Genomic DNA, 20,117 nt, shown 5'->3' with positions numbered 1-20,117 from the left:
AATGTTTGGCATGGTGGACATCTAATAAATAGCTGTTTGTGCATGAGCACATAATATTATTCCATAAGGTTGCTTTGTAGGTTAAATGAGATAATCTATGGAGGCCCTCAGCATAGTGCCTGGTGCTGAGCAAGAGCTCAGTAAATAACCACCCCTGGCATCATTGTTATCTTCATCATTACCAGTATTAGTTGTCCATGTTGCCAGAGGCAGGCAGAGTCTCTGGTATTTGACTCTCAGAGGGTTTAAGCAGTGTCTGAAGAAGAAAGATAAAGAGAGAAGCAGGAAATGATCAGGGAGGGAAGATTGAGGGAAAAAGACAAAGACTGATAAAAAAGAGAAGAAAGTATAAGAGAAGTGCTTACAGATGGCCTGTGGAGTCAGGAAACCTGGATCCCTGCTCTCACTCTGCCCTAACCACTGCGAGTCATCAAGCAAGCCCTGTTGGCTCTCTGGACTCATTTCAAATGGAGTTAATATCCTTTGTCCATCCTCCTAGGGTAGTATAATAGAAAAAATTAGAAGGGGTGGGTTCTGGTTCTCATTTTGCTATTACTTGGCTTTGGCAAGTTATATCATCCTCTGAACCTATTAAGCATATTGTGAAATAAAGGGTTTGGACTCAACAAGGAACCTTTCCAGCTCCAGAATCCAATAGCAGACTGATTTTTGCACATGGCATTTCTGAACATAAGGTGCTGAAGTGAAGATTTTGCTTGGAGAGGGAAAATAGAGTGGATATTGGCAGAAGGGGGATTCAACCCATAGTCTGAGTACCCCTCAGGGTCTGAAATCACTCCTAGTACTCTGAGCCCTTCATGTTGGAATCCAGACAGAGGGACATAATCTCTAGAAACATTTTGTTCATGTGGGTTGTATATGGCTAGATTCCATTTCAGTTCATTAGTTCCCATGCCATACTGGTTGTTAAAGATTTTGCTTATCACGCACTGCCCAGAAGAGAAAGTTTAGAAGACGTATTCTCTCCCCCCACCCACTTCTCTCTGGCTTCTCCATCCATTGCTAATGTAGACAACTCTACATATTTAGAATTTATTGGCTCAAGAAGGAGTTATGAAGTGTCTCCTCTGGGCAGGACCCTGGGCATTTAATGGCAACCAAGATAGACACAACCAGTGCCACTGTTGTGTTTGAGGTGCGTGTGTGTTCAATTTCTGATTCTTTTCCTTATCTTCCTTATTTGGATATTTGTATATATTCTTTCCTTCCCTCTCTCTTTCTTCTCCTCTTCTTCCTTTATTTTTAGAAATTCCATCTCGTGAAATTGAAAGCCAAAGGACGGATCTTCAAGGCAGCTTGTAGTTTTGCAGGGAGAGGTTTTCATCATCACGAGTATTGCAAATGGCAGTGTTATGGGAGTGACCGTCAGGCAATCTGGAAGTTGGGAGTCAGGCAGAATCTCCCCAGGAAGGAGGTGTTGCAGCAGAGACCTCCAAGGCCCTGGAATTTGGAGGATGGTCTGTATGCCAAGGCAGCTTCACCATAGCGGTTAATAGTTCAGAAGAACAGAAAATCATGGCAGGGCTGCAAGCAGCTTGAATGAGGTGGCTGAGTCCAAGAAATTCAAGGTCACAGAGTAAGCTGATGGCTCAGAGTCTGGACTATTTCAGATGCAAAAAACAAAAGCCTCCTCAGGTTACCCTGGGCCCTAAAGGGGATTTATTGAACACACATATTCAGGAGTCCAGAGTGGGGCTTACCTCAGAAGCTGTAGGGACCCAAAGGGTGGCCCATGTTCTCCCTATCTCCTTATTCCTGGGTTTGGCTTTCTTCTGTGTTTTTCCTTTTCTCTCTACCAGAAGATGGGCCTTCTATCCATTTGTGGACCATTCAGCCAGGTGGAGAAGTGACTGGCTACAGGAATCCCAGGCTCCACATATTCCAGCCTACTTGGCCACACAGCATACAAAATCCTAGGGAAGGATTCTAATTGTCTGACTTGAGTCATCCAATCAGAGGTCAGGGTGACGGTCCCATCAGAACCACTTGGAGTGAGTGAGCAGGAGTAGCCTCAAAGAAGGGGGACACTTTTACCAGAATAACAGGGGAAGTGAGGCTGGAATGACAAAAACAACTGCTGTCTACTCTACAGAAACCACCAAGTTTAATACTCACTCTAGTTATAGTACTTGATCAATTAACATGATTACTTCTTTGACCCTCTCCTAAACATCAAAACTCCTAACAATTTGGTCAAGTTAGAATGCCATTGGCTGAGCACAGTGGCTCACGTCTGTAATCCCAGAACTTTGGGAGGCCAAGGCTGGTGGATCACCTGAGGTCAGGAGTTCGAGACCAGCCAAGCCAATATTGTGAAACCTTGTCTCTACTAAAAATACAAAAATTAGCCAGGTATGGTGGCACATGCCTATAGTCCTAGCTACTTGGGAGGCTGAGGAAGGAGAATCGCTTGAACCTGGGAGGCAGAGATTGCAGTGAGCTGAGACTGCACTACTGCACTCCAGCCTGGGTGACAGAACAAGACTCCATCTCAAAAACAAACAACAAAAAGACTGCCATTGTTGTGTTTGAGGTGTGTGTGTGTTCAATTTCTGATTCAGGCAGATGTTCTAAAGAAGAAACCTATTTCTAGCTATTCTTCTATTCTTTATCTTTTCTTTTTTTTTTCCTTCTCTTTTTTTTTTTTTTTTTTTTTTGAGACAGAGTCTCATTCACTCTGTCACCCAGGCTGGAGTTCAGTGGTACGATCTCAGCTCATTGCAGCCTCTGGCTCCCAGGTTCAAATGATTCTCCTGCCTTAGCCTCCTGAGTAGCTGGGATTACAAGCGTGTGCCACCACACCTGGCTAATTTTTGTATTTTTAGTAGAGACAGGGTTTCTCCACGTAGCCCAGGTTGATCTTGAACTCCTGACCTCAAGTGATCCGCCTGCCTTGGCCTCCCAAAGTGCTGTATGTACTACACGCTTGTAGGCGTGAGCCATGGTGCCCAGCCAAGGAAAGCTATTTCTTAAGCTGGATAATGGGTTTATGGGTGCTTCTGAAACTGAAATTTGCATACCATTTATCTAGGGGTGTTATTAAAATGTAGATTCTGGTTCAGCGGGTCTCGGGTGGGGTCCTGAGATCCTACATTTCTGGCAAGCTTCCAGGTAACGCTGATATTACCTGTCCATGAACCACACTTAGCAAGGCTTTATATTAATCTAACTTTCAGACTAGGGAGGGAGAATAGGAAGAAAGATGGCTGTTTTAATAGAATCGAGTCAATATACAATCTCAGACTTGATGAAAAATTTAGAGATCATTTTTCTCTCCAGAAGCTCTTGCCCAGTTTTTGATGAGCGGGAGACACTTCCTCTGTGTCTGCATTGACTACACGGGGACCTCCGCACCTCCCATGGGCATCTAATCGGGTGAATCTGGATGAATTTGAGAGTGGGGCAATAACGTGGCGATGAAAGGACACCATGAAAGAGTTAAACCTTCTAGGAAGCAGAGTCCAACAGGCCCAGCCAAATGCAGAAGGGGTTGACCTGGCTCCAAGGGTTAATACTATTTTGTTTTCCAGGACTATTTGTTATATCAGGTTAGTGCAGGCAGAAGGTCATGGGGGTCGGCGGCCCCCCTCGCCATCCCCCTCCTCTCTCCCCTTCCCCCTGTCTCCTCCATTTGCAGCCTCATTGCCTCCTTTAATCGGATGACCCCAGACACTGAGCTTTCCTTGGGATTTTCTTGCCAGCGCCTTCAGACTCGTTGCAGCCGACGCCAGCCGTCTCTCTCGCCCCGGCCCTCAGAGGCAGGCGCGCAAGCTAAAAGGCACTTTGCGAGAGGGGGAACCGTCCATTGCAATTTGTGCTGCGGTTTCTCTGGACAAGAGCGGATCAAGAAAAGGGTCCTTTGTCTTCTTTCACCTTTTCTTTTCTTCTTCATCTTCCCTTTATTTCTCTTTGTATAAAATTGGTTTCCTCTCTTTTCCTCCTTTTGGTCATGTTTCTTTTCCTTATCTTCCATATTTGGATATTTGTATATATTCTTTCCTTTCCTCTCTCTTCTCCTCTTCTTCCTTTATTTTTAGAAATTCCATCTCGTGAAATTGATAGCAAAAGGGCGGATCTTCAAGGCAGCTTCGTCAAGTTCCAATCCCAACCTGATGAGGGTTCAAATCCCTGACAAATTAGAATAGGACTCTGGCAGCAGCGTTCTTTAACCACACTGAGCCTCAATTTACTGATTACAAAATGAAGTTAAGAATCTCAACCTAATGGGCTGTCAAAGTTAGCCAGAAAGCATATATAAAGCACAGAGTCTGGTATACATGGGTGCCCAATAAATGTTAGTCTTTTCATACCCTTAAGCCTTTTCCTTTTCCTCTCTGCTGTTCCTTTTTTTCCTTTAGCTATGTTGCTTTTAATAACCTTCTTTTACATTTCTGGAAAATTATCTACAGGTGGAGAATCTCTATGCAGAAAGTATGATGGTGGTGTAACAGGGACCTGGGTTTGCCACTTAATCGCTGCACAGCCTTGGGCAAGTTGATTGAAATTCTCTAAACCCCAATCTCCTCTTCTGCAAAATGGAATAGGATTTCTTTCCCTCTGGTGCAGTGGTAAGGATTAGATGACATCATGATCCTGGAAAAGGTGCTTCCCAGCACCTGGGAAGGACTGCTGATCATGTTGTCTTAGGTCACTGAGCACTAAAGGTGGCACCTATCACTGAGCCCCGTGGCCACTACTTAGTCTCTCTCCTGTCACTCACTCCCTCTCAGTCAGACTTTTATTTCTACTGTAACAGAGTGCACTATCAGTGCTCGCGTGGACAGGTTAAACTGTTAGTACTCATCCCTCTGCTGAACCATTTGTTCATCCATCTATACACTCACCCATCTATGCATTGCCCATCCATCCATCATCTATCTGTCCATTTATCCATTGTCCATCCATCTATCCTTCATCCATACATCCATTCGTACATCCATCTACCCATACACTCATCCATTTACTTACTCAATCACCCACCTGTCCATCCATTTGCCCATCATCACAGTCACCCACCCACTTATACCTCTATCTCAGTTTTGCACTTATTCATTCATTACTCCACCTGGCTACCACCCATCCTATCCCATCCCAGCCCATCCATGTTTGTCATCCCGTTCATCCATCCATTCATCCCATACTTCCCCATTGTATTCAACCTCACATTTATCAACCCATTCCATCTATTCATCCATCCATCCATCCACCCATCCATCCACCACCTTCCCGTCTATCCATCCATCCACCCACCCACCCACCCACCTATCCATTCATTCACACTTCCATTTACTCATCAATTTGTCACTTATTTACCTATGCATCCATTCATTTATTCAGACTGGTTGCATAATAAATAAGATTGGCCTAAATTATACCTTATCATAAAATTCTACTAGAAATTTCTAGAAACAGAAGAAAGAAACAACAATAACCACAACAGCAACATGATTTTGGAGCCATAGGGCCTTCTATTCAGTCTCCTTATGGAGCAGGTGGGGAGGAGGAAAGGGGCTTTGCTCTTGAGCACAGGACACATGCAGTTGGGTAGCTTAATGGTTTTTAAACTGGGTCACAAGAATCCAAGGCTTCTGTGGTTGTGTTAAAGGGGTTATTGACAGAAGGGCTGCTACTTCAAATAGAATGGCTCTCCACCCTGTCTTACTTTTATATGGTCTCTGTTTAAGATTTAATTTGAAAAAAAAAGTTACTCAGCTGTTATGGAAAATTTTTAAAGCACAAATATAGTCACACATTTTAGATACTAAAGAAAAGTTCAGAAAAATCTGTCTTTTACCTTGCCAACCATAGAATAAAGAGGTAATCTCTCACTCATGTAGTTTTTTTTTTTTTTTTTTTTTTTTTGGAGTGCTTACCGTAAGCCAGGTAGTGGGCTAACAATTAAATGGACCATCTCATTTAATCCAATAATGACTCAGTGGGGTTGGTATCATTATCTCCATTTTTCAGATGAGGAAACTGAGGCTGACAGACATCAAAGTACTTGCCCAAAGTCACACAGCAATTAGAACAGTGGAGTTAGGATTTGAACCTAGGAATTTTCTCCAAAATGCAGCCTGCCTGCAATGGGAGGCTAATTACCCTCTAAGTTGTGGCCAAAGGGGCACTGGAGAAGAAATAGCAATAGGGCTTGTGTTCTTATGTCTTTCTTGGTTAGTTCTTCATTTCCTCTTTCAGCTTTTACAATGAACACCAGAGGGGATGATGAGACTCAAATACCCAACAAACTAACATTATAGATTCTTGGATTTAGAAAGGACTGAGATTAGTGATTTTTAAACTGGGTTCACCAGAGACCAAATCTGTTGCCCAAGATTCTTCAGAGGTTTCTACTGGACATGATCAGAAGTCACTGTGTCATGATGGATGTTAAACAGACCTGGCTTCATGTCTAGGGCTGGCCAGTTACTAATTCCATGACCTTGTAGAAGCGACTTTCTTTCTTGAAGACTCAGCTTCCTCACTGGTAAAAGGCAGACAGAAATAATACTTATGCTATAGGGTTACTCTGAGAGTGAAATGAGAAAATGCGTCTTGAATGTTACATAGAGTTCCTGGCATATAGTGACTGCTCAGAATTTTAGCTATCGTCTTCATCATTGTCGTCATAATTATCATCATTTGTGGCTCCATATGATTAAGAACGTGCATCACCTAATAGCGCTAAAGCTAAAGAAATGGTCTGAAAACCAGTGACCTAAGACAACATGATCAGCAGTCCTTCCCAGATAATAATTATTTTTCCAGGATTTGTTTATAGGTCTTAAAGTGACTTTCAGGCCGGGCGCGGTGGCTCACACCTGTAACTCCAGCACTTTGGGAGGCCGAGGTGGGCAGATCACCTGAGGTCAGGAGTTTGAGACCAACCTGCCCAATATGGCGAAACCCCGTTTCTACTAAAAATACAAAAAATTAGCCGGGTGTGGTGGTGGGCGCCTGTAATCCCAGCTACTCGGAGACTGAGGGAGGAGAATCATTTGAACCCGTGAAGCAGAGGCTGCAGTGAGCCGAGATTTCGCCACTGCACTCCAGCCTGGGCAAGAAGAGAGAAACTCCATCTCAAAAAAACAAAACAAAAAACCCTCTGGTGTTAACCAATATCATTGCTATAGACTTAGAAAATTTCAAAGCTAATGGCTGGAACTGGGTTGGAGTCTTGTTGCCTTTTCTTGTTGGGAATGATCTGGGATTAAAAAAAGTTTTTGAGTTTTCATTATTTCCCTAATTAAGAAGAGTGTGTGTATGAAAGAGAAGGGGATGAGGGAAGGAGGGAGGGAGGAAGAGGGGGAGAAGGAGGGAGAGAAACTTGGAAAAGCTTTCAAACCTCTCTGAATATCATTCCCTTGTCTATAAAATGAGGCAAATACTTCCAAGTATGGTTCCACCACAGGCGCTGGAGAGAGAATAAAATTAGAAAAGACAATATTTGCTGAAGGAGTTCTATATACCAAACCACTGCTTTCAAACACATTGTCTCTGTCTATCTTCACTACAACCACAACTCCATGGAATAGCTATTATTACCCCAAATGACATGATGAGGAAGCTGAGGCTTGCACAGGCGCAGTAGCCTGCCCAAGGGCAGGTAGTTGGAAAGTACAATTCATTTGTTAATTCACCAACTATTTATTTGGTACTGCGGAATTCACGTCTCTGTGTATTTTAACTTCTGTCCCCAAGCAAACATATGCAGACACCAAAATACCAGTTTGAGATAAGAGTGGGCTTGGCTTTCACATGTGTGACTGTCTTGTTAGATTATTATTATTGGTTGTGGTAGTAGAAATAGTAATAGTATTTATGTCAAAGATAGAGGTAAGCAAATATCTCTTTGAGCTTGTTTTCAGTATTAAATTATACCACTATTGCGCTACAAATAACCACTTCTATATATTGAGCACTGGCCTGGTATATGTTCTTGATCTATGGGCTTTACGTGGTCACCTCACTTCCATTCTAAGCAAATAAGTCACTCTTTTATCTCCATTTTACAGATGAGAAACTTGAAGGAGTCAGTCCACAATAATTTCTGGAGCATCTACTTTGTACTACCTGCTGTTCTAGGCACTGTGGTCTCACTGGTAACAAGGACAGAACTACTGTCCCCAAGGAGTTATGTTCTAATTGGTGGATGGGAGGACACAGATTAGGAACACAGAAACAAATGAGGTAACTTCTGCCACTGGTAAGAGCTTTAGAAGAAGAAATAGGGTCATTACATAGAGGATGATTGCTTTAGGAGGTCAGAAAGGGAGGTGTCTCTGTGGAGATAACATTTAGTTCAAATTTGAATAACGAGAAAGAGGCAGAGACCAGCAAAGGCTGCACATGCAGAGGTCCCAGGGCGGGCACAGAATGGATAGAGGTGGATTAATGGGTTTATGTCCCACAAGCTGTTCTCTGCACTTGAACTCAGGGCTGTTCCCATAACCAATATTCTGAACCATCCTATTCTACTGCCTGCCTGGATACTCCATCAACTGGGGAAGGCTGCAGGTAAACTATGACTCTGCTGCGTATTTTCAGGGAAGAATTGTCCAGAGCTGTCATTTCCCAGGAAGCCAGCCAATCTCTTAGGAAAATGCCAAGGATGCTTGTCCCAAGAGAAAGTTGCAAAACCAAGCCTTAGATACCTGTAGCTCTTGGTTGGCCAAAGGGTAAAACTCCAATGAGAGCTCATGGTCATGTCCACTGTAAAGCAAGTGAAGTTGTCTCATCCTGGGGTAGCTGTTAAATGTCATGCTTGCCCTCCCCAAGAAGTCCAAATATAAGTTGTGCATTTACTATGCTCTGGATTGGGGAAGAAGGGGTTCTAGTATGTATAAGTTGGTACTTCCCAAACTTCAGTGTGCTCCCAAATCTCCTGGGGAATCTTGTGAAAATGCAGATTCCCATTCAGTAGGTCTGGGGCAGTATCTGAGATTCTGCACTTCTAAAAAGTTTCCAGATGAGCTGAAGTCACTGCTCACGGAGCATACTTTGAGCAGCAAGACTATACAATGCTGAGTATTTCAGAACGAAGAAGAAAGATTACAAAGCAGTGATTGTACCAGCCACTGCTGATGGAATATTTATTAATCACCAGATGGCTTTTCATTTTGCCCTCCTGATATGGGTTGGGCATTGCCATTATCCCTGTTTTACAAGTGAGCCAACTGAGGCACTAAGAAGTTAAGTGCCTTGTCCAGTGTCACCAGATGGATGAGAGGTGGAGCTCAGGCTGTCTGCCTTCCAAGTGCACCTCACCGCCTATGTCTCTTAGGCCCCCCACTTTCCACCTGGAGGATAGAGTTTCCAAGTGGGTCAGAAGCTGCTCTCCAAAACTGGCTGGATTTCACAACTGGATTAATAGACTCCATGCTGTCTCATTTTAAGTAGGCACACACCCAAAAATTTTAGGTTCACCTGTCAGGTGCAAGTGTTTCAGCGTATTCATTGCCAAGACAGAGTTTCTATGCCTTATAAGGAAGCATCCAGCATTGCCTTTGGAAGGATTTTAGGTGTCAAAGGAATCCCACCTGCGGGAATCTTGACAGGCTCAGCTAACCCCATTTTCCAAAGACCTCAAAACCCAGTGGTCTGGATGAATGAGAATAAATGTTTTGGGGGCAACATGAACCTGACAAGCTCCGCGTTAGGTTCCCACCATTGTGGAAAACAGGTCAGTGGAAAGCACCAGATAATAAGTAACTCCAAAAAGGGATGATGGGCTAAGTACAGACTTCTATTTCTCAGGGCATTTGGCAGGGACCCTAACCTAGACCTGGACTGGGGGTTGTTGAGGGGGTGCCATGGCTAAAACAACGTGCTCCCTGCCCGGGACAGCAAGGACGTTTGACCCCACTACTTATCCTCCCTGCTTGATTCCATCAGCTGCGGCCTGTTCCAGGGTTTATTCAGCACTGGCAAAGAAAGCAATGCCATTTTCTCAAATAACAAAGTATCAGTAGAGGTTGCCTCCTCACTGAATCTCCCGGACGGCAGGCACGAGTTTCCAACCCAGAAAGACATAGATTCAGAGGCAACTCAGAAGTATCAAGGATTCCCCTCTCCTCCTCCCTCCGACAACCGCTGCCACCCCCACCCTAAGCCCTCCCCACCCTTCCTCCCTCCGCCCCGCCCTCCTCCCCGCCCTCCTCCCCCCGGGAGACTGGAGGAACTTGGCAAGCCATCTCGTCGCCAATCAATCTGTGGTGTAACAATTAGCACTTAGGCACCACTCATGCTAAATACACGCTTAGAAAACACTTATAAAAAAAAAAAAAAAGGAAGAAGAGTCATCAGAGGTAGAAGCCAGGGCAGCACCGGTGGGGGGACGCCAGGGAGCGGAGCCAGGAGGAGGCCTGGGGAGGAAACAGATCAATGCGCTGTGGAATGGAAAGCATCTGATACCCTATTATTGACGAGGCCAAAGCACTTTGAGGCGTGTTTCCACCGTGAGCAATTAGTCTGCGAGACCGCAGGAGTTAAGCTAACACTGGTAGCCCCCCCATCTTCCAGTTGGATGACACTTTCATTGGGTAGCGAGCCCCCGCAGCAGTGGCGCCAGCCTGCAGCCGTAATGGGGCCCATCCGCGGAAGGCCGAATGCTCCAGTCTCCCAGAAGGCCCCCCTCGCGCCCCCCACCCCGCCCCAGCTCCCCTCACCCCACTCCCGGTAACAGAATCCAGTCGACACAGAGTCTGTCTGCGCGCCTGCGAGCTGCCTAAATTGATTGTAATGGTTTTATCACGCGCAGAAAGAGCTGGCTGTTTTCTCGCCTCTGCTGTCGGCTTTCATAAACGCCCAGGCAGGAGGAAGTGATTCCTCTTCGGGAGCACTGGATCAGATGAAAGGCAACTTTTGTTTGTTGGCGAGCAACTCGCAGCCTCCGCCACTGCCTGTCTCCAACCCTGCTCTAGGCATCTTCGCTGGCTGTGCACACAACAGAGACTCAGACAGCGCCCCCCAACTCACCCCACCCAACAAACAGCAGGGGGTGGGGGACTTGTTTCTGGAGCCAGTTCTGGGTTCATCTCTGGAGGCTTCAGTGTCTGGGGTAGGGAGTTTCAAGGACGGATTGGGTAGAGAGAAGAGTAAATGAAGATGGCAATGATGATCAACAATGATAACAATGAAGATGAGGATAGCTAGCTAGCATTTCTGAGTGTTTATCCCCAACCAGGCAGTGTGTTTAAGCACATCGTAGATATTTCTTGGAATTCTTACAGCGATCTTATGAGACATTATTTCCCCCGTTTTGTAGTTAGGGGAATTGAGGCATAAAGAGGCATGTGAAATGGTCATGGTTATCCAGGGAGCAATGAGAGGAGTGAGGGAAATTAGAGCCCAGTTCTGATTCCTAATCTGGTTCATTCTCTATGCGCCATATCGCTTCTTTAAATTTGGTAGGGCGAAAAGACATGCTGTCATAATACCTCAGGTACTGGGTATTCCCCAAGGATTGCGGAAATTTGAACCTTCGAATAATTTAGGCTTAAAAGAATCTAGACCCAGCCAAAAAAATTGAAAGCTAAATGAAACACCCTTTGGTCCAGCCCCGCTTAAATATTCGCCAAGTTCTTTTTCATCACCTGGTCTCTAATCTCTCCGTTCCCTCAGCCTGGAATTCCAAACTCTACCCTAGATATGCTTGTGAGAACGCCTACACAGTCTTCAAACGTAACCTCTTCCTGGAAGCCTCTTTCTTCCTATCCCTTGCACCCTGTCTAGACTTCTATGGCCCCAGCAACATTCCTTTCCATTGTGTTTCTTTATTACCTATCTTCCCATTAATGTTAACTCACTGCGTATTTGTTGAGCTCTTACAGTATGCCAGTCTCCATATTAGGCTGAAAGCTCATTGGGACATGTTTTATTCATCTTCACATCCACAGTGCCTGGCCCATAGTCTGGCCCCAGCAAATGTCAGTTTCATGAATGATGACCAAGATCATGGGCCAGCTCCCTGTTTTTGCAAATAAAGTTTTATTGGAACACAGCCACACTCATTCATTTATGTGTTCCATAGCTGCTTTCATGCTACACTGGCACACTTGAGTGGCTGTGACAGAGACTGCACATTCTGCAAGCCTGCAATTTTACTACCTAGCTCTTTACTAAAATGTTTTCTGATGACTGATCAAGGGGATGATCAGATAATTTTCCAAACTTTTCATTTTGTTTTCTGTATGTAGCTAGCATACTATTGTTGAATAGCTACCTGTGCAGTTTCTACCCTCTAGTAAATTGGTTGGAGACATGCATCTCATTTTGATGTCTCCCTGTGCCTATAACCTTTGGTAGTGCCCTCCTACACAGTTTGTGGCTTGAGCATGTGACCTGTTTTGGACAATGGGGTGGTAACAAACTCACTTCAGACACTGGAAACTGTGTTTTGTTTTGTCGTTTTTTTTTTTTTTTTTTTTTTTTTTCTGCTAGTCACCACCATGACAACACCCTCTACTGGAAAGGTATGAGTCATCCCAGCTGAGGACATCCTAAACCAGCCAGCCCCCAGCCAACCTACCCGCTGACCACAGATGCATGAGTAAGACAGCTGTACCTAGCCCACATCAGTAGAACTAGACAACTTGTCTCTAGACAACTAGACAACTAGACTCAAGTAAGATGGTTGTTGCTTTGAGCCACCAAGTTCTGGGTTAGTTTGTTACACAGCAGTAACTAACATATGTATACTTAACGGGTGTACAATTTATGACTCCAAACCAGGTGTTTTAATGAATCACCTGCAGAAATGACCCAGGCATGCACCATGAAAACAAGAATTCCTTTGTGTGTTTTGGAGGTGGGTGAAGATGGAGTGTAGTCTATGTTTTATAATTTTTTATAACTTTTTTTTGAGATGCGGTCTTGCTACATTGCTCAGGCTAGTCTCAAACTCCTGATCTCAAACAATCCTCCTGCCTCAGCCTCTTGAGTAGCTGGGACTACAGGCATGCTGTGCCTGGCACATTTATCTGTTCTTCCTACTTTGGAAACACCTCTGTATTTGGGGAAAGTGGTCAGAATCATTTAAAGAAGGTGAAATGCCAGTCTGCAGTAACAGTTTTCTGGCAATGTCAGGGAGTGATCCTGTGTTTTGCAGAAAGGACTAAGCCAAAGGATTTGATGCAACAGCTTTGGAAATTATCTGGATTTTACTGATCAGGGTATCCCTTAGCTGCACTGGCAAAAATAACCAAATCGGGATGTAACCATGAAATTATGTGTCCGCTGTGCTTGTTTCTAATATTGTAGAGCATAGGTCTATAAAAAGCTACTGGAACATGCCATTCTTTGCATTTCAAAGCCTGGAATTTAACCAGCAGATAGTTTTCTAAGTGTTCTTGAAGATTTCTTTTCTCTTCTTCTTCCCTCTGCTCCCCCGTTCTCTCTGTTCTTATCTTCTATTTCATGTTCTCAAGCTTGTCTGCATTTCTACACTGACTTTGGGGTAGGGTGTCGTCTGTCTTTAGTACACCCAGCACAGTAGGAGAAACTGTGAGAAACACACTGAAGACAAATTCGTAATTTATTCTCCAATTAAAGGTGCTGACCCTTGCTTTTCATAAGGAAACACAATGGCTGTCATTAGCCCCTTGGTATTGGTGGGAATTTCCTGCCTACATTACATTCTGGATAAAATCTTTAAGGCTACAATCCAGGCACAAGCAGAAGAGATGGCATGAAGATGCTATGCTCCCAGCACCACTCCCCCGCAAAAAAGGGAATGTGACCAAGGTCAGAATGAACAGATGGTTTGGGAGGAGAAAGCCAGAACTCCTATTCCACCCTGGAGCAGGACTCAGGCCTAGGGTGATAGGTGGTAAAGTTATAACATTTCTCTAAGAGTAAAGTGGGAAGGATGAGCGTTGATAATCCCAAGGGCCCATGCACTCTACAATTCTAGCCTGGGAGGATTCAAAGTGGAGTCCACTGTGATGATGGAAGGGAAGCTGAATAGCATGCAGTTTAAAGAAGTGCAAATGGATGCGATTGTACCTGGCAAGTGAAGTCTTGAGTCTTTTATAAGGTGGTCCCTGAGTTGGTCAAGATATTACTCTCAGGGATGTTGGGAGCAGAGCTATCTCGGGAACAGGTCTGCAGTAGGGGAGGGGGTGAAGAATGCTGGCAGATGGTGTGGGTGAGCTGCATAGCAATTTGGAAGAGGACACATGTTTCCAACCCAGATCCCCCCTGAACACTCCCATGGTCAGTGGGTTCTATTTGAGCCAAAATGAGGCTCAAAGATTGGTTTAAGTAATGAACTTGCGAGCCCTTTCCATCCCATAAAACACACCCAGGCATTGCTAGAATGAATTAATGAGCATGTTTATTCATTTCCTAGGACTACCATAGCCAAGCACCACAGACTGGGTGACTTAAAACAAGAGAAATGGATACTCTTGCAGTTCTGAAGGCTAGAAGTTACAAATCAAGGTGTTAGCGGGGCCGTGTTCTCTCTGAAGGCTCTAGGAGAGAATGTGCTCCATGTCTTTCTCTTAGCATCTCCTGGTTGCTGGCAATCTTTGGCATTCCTTAGCTTGTAGATGCGTCAGTCCAGTCTCTGCCTCCATCATCATGCGGACCCTGTCCTGTGTGTCTTCACATTTTTCCCCTGTGCATGGCAGCCTCTGCCATTTCTCTTCCTCTTATTAAGGCACCCCCATCATACTGGAGCAGGGGCCACTCTGAGGACCTCATCTTAACTTGACTCCATCTGCAAAGACCCTATTTCCAAATACAATCACATGCACTGGTATGGGAGTTAAGACTTCAATGTATCTTTTTAGGGGACACAATTCAACCTGTGACAACATGAAAAAAAAATAAGCCTATCATGGAAGATATCTATGCATTGGCTTCTAGTGAGGAGTCAAGGAGATTTAAGGTGTTCCTTATCATACCCCCTTAAGCTGATTTAAGGTGTTCCTTATCATACCTGCTCACCTCTGAATGCAGCTGCAGCTGCCGGGCAGAGGTTCCTGCAAGCTCAGACTCAAATCGACAGTACGCTATCCAAGTGCGCACCATGGCCTCTGTGAAGCTGTAGGAAGCTGCCGAGGCCATGAGCAGGAGTCACTGGGGGTGACCCTCAACCGGTAGCAGGTGGAGTTAGGGTCTAAATGCCTCACCTTGATCCATCAACGGGACATTTCTGGGATGTATTCCGTACACTTCTCACAGCTTCCGACGGTATTTCTATCCCATTGTCTACACAGCTGCTTCATATACGAAGTAGCCTCAGCCGGGTGTGGTGGCTCACACCTGTAATCCCAGCACTTTGGGAGGCTGAGGCGGGTGGAACATGAGGTCAAGAGATCGAGACCATCCTGGCCAACATGGTGAAACCCCATCTCTACTAAAAATACAAAAATTAGCTAGGTGTGGTGGAGCATGCCTGTAGTCCCAGCTACTTGGGAGGCTGAGACAGGAGAATCGCTTGAACCGGGGAGGCAGAGGTGGCAGCGAGCTGAGATTGTGCCACTGCACTCCAGCTTGGTGACGGGGTGAGACTCTGTCAAAAAACAAAAAACAAACAAACAAAAATAGCCTCATATTGGCTTTTCCTTCTTCCTCGGCTCACTCTGTCCATTCCCTTGCACCTGAGTCCTGAGGTCACCTTGACCTCCCCACTCCGACCCTCCCCCGCCATGTTACCCCCACCACCAATAAAACTACTTGTATCCAAGTCCTTGTTTCAGGCTCAACTTCTGGCAGATTTCAAACTAAGCAGACAGAGGGAGAGAGAGAGAGAGAGAGAGAGAGAGAGAGAGAAGGGAAATGGAGAAGATCAGAGATATTTGTTTTTAAATCTAGAGCCTAGCTCTGGCCCTTTAAAGAATGATAAGAACAAAACTATTTGCTATGTGCCAGGCATGGTGCTAAGCACAGTATATGCACCATCTCTTATAATCCTACTGTCCTGGGTTGAACTGTGCTCCCCAAAATGATATGTCTACATCCTAACATCTACAATCTGTGAATGTGACATTATTTGTAAGAAGGGTCTTGCAGATACACAAAAAATCAAAATTAATAGATGTTGCTGTGGATGCAGTGGAAAGGGAATACTTCTACACTGCTGGCGGGAATGTAAACTAATACAAGAGCTATGGAAAACAGTATGGCAATTCCTTAAAGAACTAAAAGTAGAACTACCCTTTGATCCAGCAATCCCACTACTGGGTATCTACTCAGAGAAAAAGAAGTCATTATATGAAAAAGATACTTGCACACACGTGTTTATAGCAGCACGATTCACAATTGTAAAAATGTGGAACCAGCTCTAATGCTCATCAGTCAATGAGTGGGTAAAGAAACTGTTATATATATATGATAGAATACCACCATAGAAAGGAATGACTTAATGGCATTCTTAGTAACCTGGAGTAACCTAATCATATTCTCACTGGTAAGTGGGAGCTAAGCTACAAGGATGCAAAGGCATAAGAATGACACAATGGACTGTGGGGATTCAGGGGAAAGGGTGGGAAGGTGGTGAGGGATAAAAGGCTACAAATTGGGTTTAGTTTTTCTGCTCGAGTGATGCGTGCACCAAAATCTCACAAATCACCACTAAAGAACCTACTCATGTAACCAAACACCACCTGTTCCCAATGGACTGGAAATAAAAAATATGGAAATTTTTTTATGGAAAATAAAATATGGAAATAAAAAATAAATTAAAAATAAAATTTTTTAAGAAAGAAAGGTCTTGTAGATATAATTAAGAATCTCAAAGATGAGAACACACTAGATTATCAGGGTAGGCCCTAAGGGACAAGAGTCCTTGTAAGAGGCACACAGAGGAGAGATACACATGGAGGAAGGTGATGTGAAAATGGAGGCGCTCTTTCTCTTCAGTGAGGCGGCTGAGCTGCAGACTCAGAGATGCAGATCTTTATGAACACCCTCACGGGCAAGACCATCACCCTCGAGGTGGGGCCCAGTGACACCATTGAGAATGTCAAAGCTAAAATCCAAGACAAGGAGGGCATCCTGCCTGACCAGCAGTGTCTGATATTTTTGGGCCAACAGCTGGAGGATGGCCACAGTCTCTCAGACTAGAACATCCAGAAAGAGTCCACCCTTCACCTGGTGCTGCGCCTGTGAGGTGGCATTATTAAGCCTTCCCTCCATTGGCTTGCCCAGAAATACAACTGTGACAAGATGATCTGTGCCAGTGCTGTGCTCACCCCCGTGCTGTCAACTGCTGCAAGAAGAAATGCGGCCACGCCAACAACCTGTGCCCCAAGAAGAAGGTCAAATAAGGCTCTTCCTTCCCCACTTCCCCACAGGGCCTCATGGCCCTGGGGATCAATAAAGTGTCCCTTTCATTGACTGGGGCAGAAAAAAAAAAAAAAAAAAAGAAAATGGAGGCAAAGTTTGGGGTAATGTGTCTATAAACCGAGGAGTTCCAAGGACTACTGTCACCACTGTCAGCCACCAGAAGGTAAGACGGGAGCAGGGAACAGATCCTCCCTGCCAGCCTTCAGAAGAAATGAGCCCTGTGGACACTTCAATTTCCCACTTCTGGCCTCCAGAACAATGAGAGAATGGATTTCGATTATTTTAAGCTATCCAGTGTGTGGTCATTTCTTGCAATAACCCTAGAGAATGAATACACCTACACAATTCTATAAGTTAATGATTACCGTATCAATATTCCACTTTACACATGTGGAAACTGAGGCATAGGGAGTTTAGTTAACATCTGAGTGGCCAGGAAAGAGTGGAAATCTGAATTTAAATCCACCTGTCTAGTGCAACGTCGTCCTCTTAACCGTGCTCTAGACTGCCTTCCTGAGAGCCGACTGCATTTCTTCTGTGTAGAAGGAGAGTTAAGGGGAAATGAGAAGCAGTTTTTGTCATGGAGATTTGTATAAGACTAGGGTCCAGGCAGTTCTGTTTTAGGGCCCTGGGTGACAAAAGGCATGCACCATGGCTGGGTGCAGTGGCTCACACCTGTAATCCTAGCACTTTGGGAGGCTGAGGTGGGCAAATCACTTGAGGTCAGGAGTTTGAGACCAGCATGGCCAACATGGTGAAACCCCATCTCTACAAAAAATACGAAAATTAGCCAGGTGTGATGGCAGGTGCCTGTAGTGTCAGCTACTTGCAGGGCTGAGGTACAAGAATCGCTTGAACCCGGGAGGCGGAGGTTGCAGTGAGCTGAGATCATGGCCCTGCACTCCAGCCTGGGTGACAGAGCAAGACTCTGACTCAAAACAAAACAAAACAAAACAAAACAACAATAACAACAACAACAAAAAACAAAGCATGCACCAAGAAGATCATGAATAAACTTACTAAATGAGGGCTACCCCTGGCCAATCTAAGCAGTAACTAGGGAAGGTAAGGGCAGGTGAGTAGGAAATGATTCTGCAATTCCACAGGTAAGGGACATGAGTCAGAGACCTGTGGGTATTTAAGTTAACATAACCTTCTTCGGATCTGGAGGCTGGAAAGTCCTGGGAAGGCTTGGAATGATTGTCACCAGCCAAATGAGCCTTTGTTATATAGAGACTCTGTAGGCCATATTTTAGAGAGAAAGGTCACAGAGTGGGTGGGAGGAGGCCTTGGAGAGTGACGTAAGCTTAGAGGTGGAGAGAAGCCAAGAAGGAAGCAGGCAGGGGTCAGGATTAGAACTTGGAAACAAAGGGCAAGTCCAACTTCTCGTGGATAGTCACTGCACCCGGACACACAGTGACTCTGCAGCCAGGTGGATCCCAGCCAAGCCAGCTGGACTTGTGGGGCATAGGACGTCCATGGCACTGCACAAGAATAAAGGGGATTGAGTTGTTAAGGGAAACTTTTAGATGAACTAAACGGTATGTCTTCCTCAAAGTTGATGTGAATAAATGGAGAATCAGAGCTCAAAGAGGAAAGCTGGCACCTTCAATCCCCAAATTAGAAGCGTCATGGATTCATTAAATGAGTATTATGTGCTGAGCTTGGCACCTGCTGCTGGAGTCTTTTTTTTTTTTTTTTTTTTTTCAGATGGAATCTTGCTCGGTTGCCGAGGCTGGAGTGCAGTGGCGCAATCTCAGCTCACTGCAACTTCTGCCTCCAGGGCTCAAGTGTTTCTCCTCCCTCAGCCTCCCAGGTAGCTGGGACTACAGGCATGTGCCACCAAGCCCAACTAATTTTTTGTATTATTCGTAGTGACGGGTTTTTGCCATGTTGGCCAGGCTGGCCTCAAACTCCTTATCGCAGGTGATCTGCCCACTTTCCTCCCAAAGTGCTGGGATTACAGGTGTGTGCCACCATGCCTGGCCAGGAGTCTTTTAAAATAAGAGAAATTAAGCATGTTTGAGGAGATGTTTGTTGTTTGACTGAGGAAATAAAGATTACATATGAAACTCTCTGGAGAAAATGGCACAAGGGTGCATATTCACAAACAGAATGATATATTTTAAATCTAACTTCCAAGGAAGATGAGAGAAGGTGGTAATAAGGTGGATATAGAAGATAGACTCTTACGTTGCAAAGAGAAGGCACCAAAGATTAACTTAAGCCCTAGCTGTTAAATACACATCACACATTACTATCTCTCCTCTCCTTCCATGACCCATGGCAGACATCACTGATCCATCATGGTACTCTTTCCTGTCCAGGCTTCATGTTTGCAGACACTGTACTGGACAGGCACTACCAGAAGTGGCATGAGAAGTGAAATCCCCTAACTCTCCTACCCTTAGGTCATGAGAGTTTATTTTATAAAAATGCAGGCAAGTATGAAAGCATAGGGAATAACACAGTGTTTCCAAGACTAGGCTATAGAGCAAGACTCATGGGAAACAAGACCAGTGTTTCACTTCCATTCTGGATCCAGCAGTAGTTCTAGTAACCTTGATTCACCCTGTATCTCCCTCAGAGAGAGAGGGAAAGAGAGAGAATCTGATGACGGAAATAATTTGTCATCAGCCAATATGGCATGACAGTGACTATCCTCAAGATAACTTATAGATGGCTGACTTTTATTATGAACCCCTCTTTTCAATTACATTTACATTGAATGGCAACTCTTTAATACAAGGGTTGGCAAACTTTAATGAAAAGGGCCAGAGAATAAAAATTTTCAGCTTTGCAGG

General features: G+C 44.7%; 1 long non-coding RNA gene and 1 pseudogene across 1 annotated transcript in view; both read left to right on the top strand.

Annotated features, from left to right (window-relative positions):
* The window catches only part of LOC107967649 (uncharacterized), a 60,677-nt gene that overhangs the window by 31,539 nt on the left and 9,021 nt on the right, over nucleotides 1–20,117 (top strand). Inside the window, exons 3-4 of the long non-coding RNA XR_008538575.2 lie at nucleotides 8,034–8,208; nucleotides 12,460–12,568. This is a non-coding gene — a long non-coding RNA (uncharacterized LOC107967649). The remainder of the gene's footprint in view (nucleotides 1–8,033; nucleotides 8,209–12,459; nucleotides 12,569–20,117) is intronic.
* LOC100613541 (ubiquitin-like) lies at nucleotides 16,888–17,374 on the top strand (annotated as a pseudogene).

Source organism: Pan troglodytes, chromosome 10 (assembly GCF_028858775.2).
Source record: "Pan troglodytes isolate AG18354 chromosome 10, NHGRI_mPanTro3-v2.0_pri, whole genome shotgun sequence".
Classification (NCBI taxonomy): domain Eukaryota; kingdom Metazoa; phylum Chordata; class Mammalia; order Primates; family Hominidae; genus Pan; species Pan troglodytes.
Note: the sequence above shows the minus strand (reverse complement) of the source record. Positions and strands in the feature narration are given on the sequence as shown.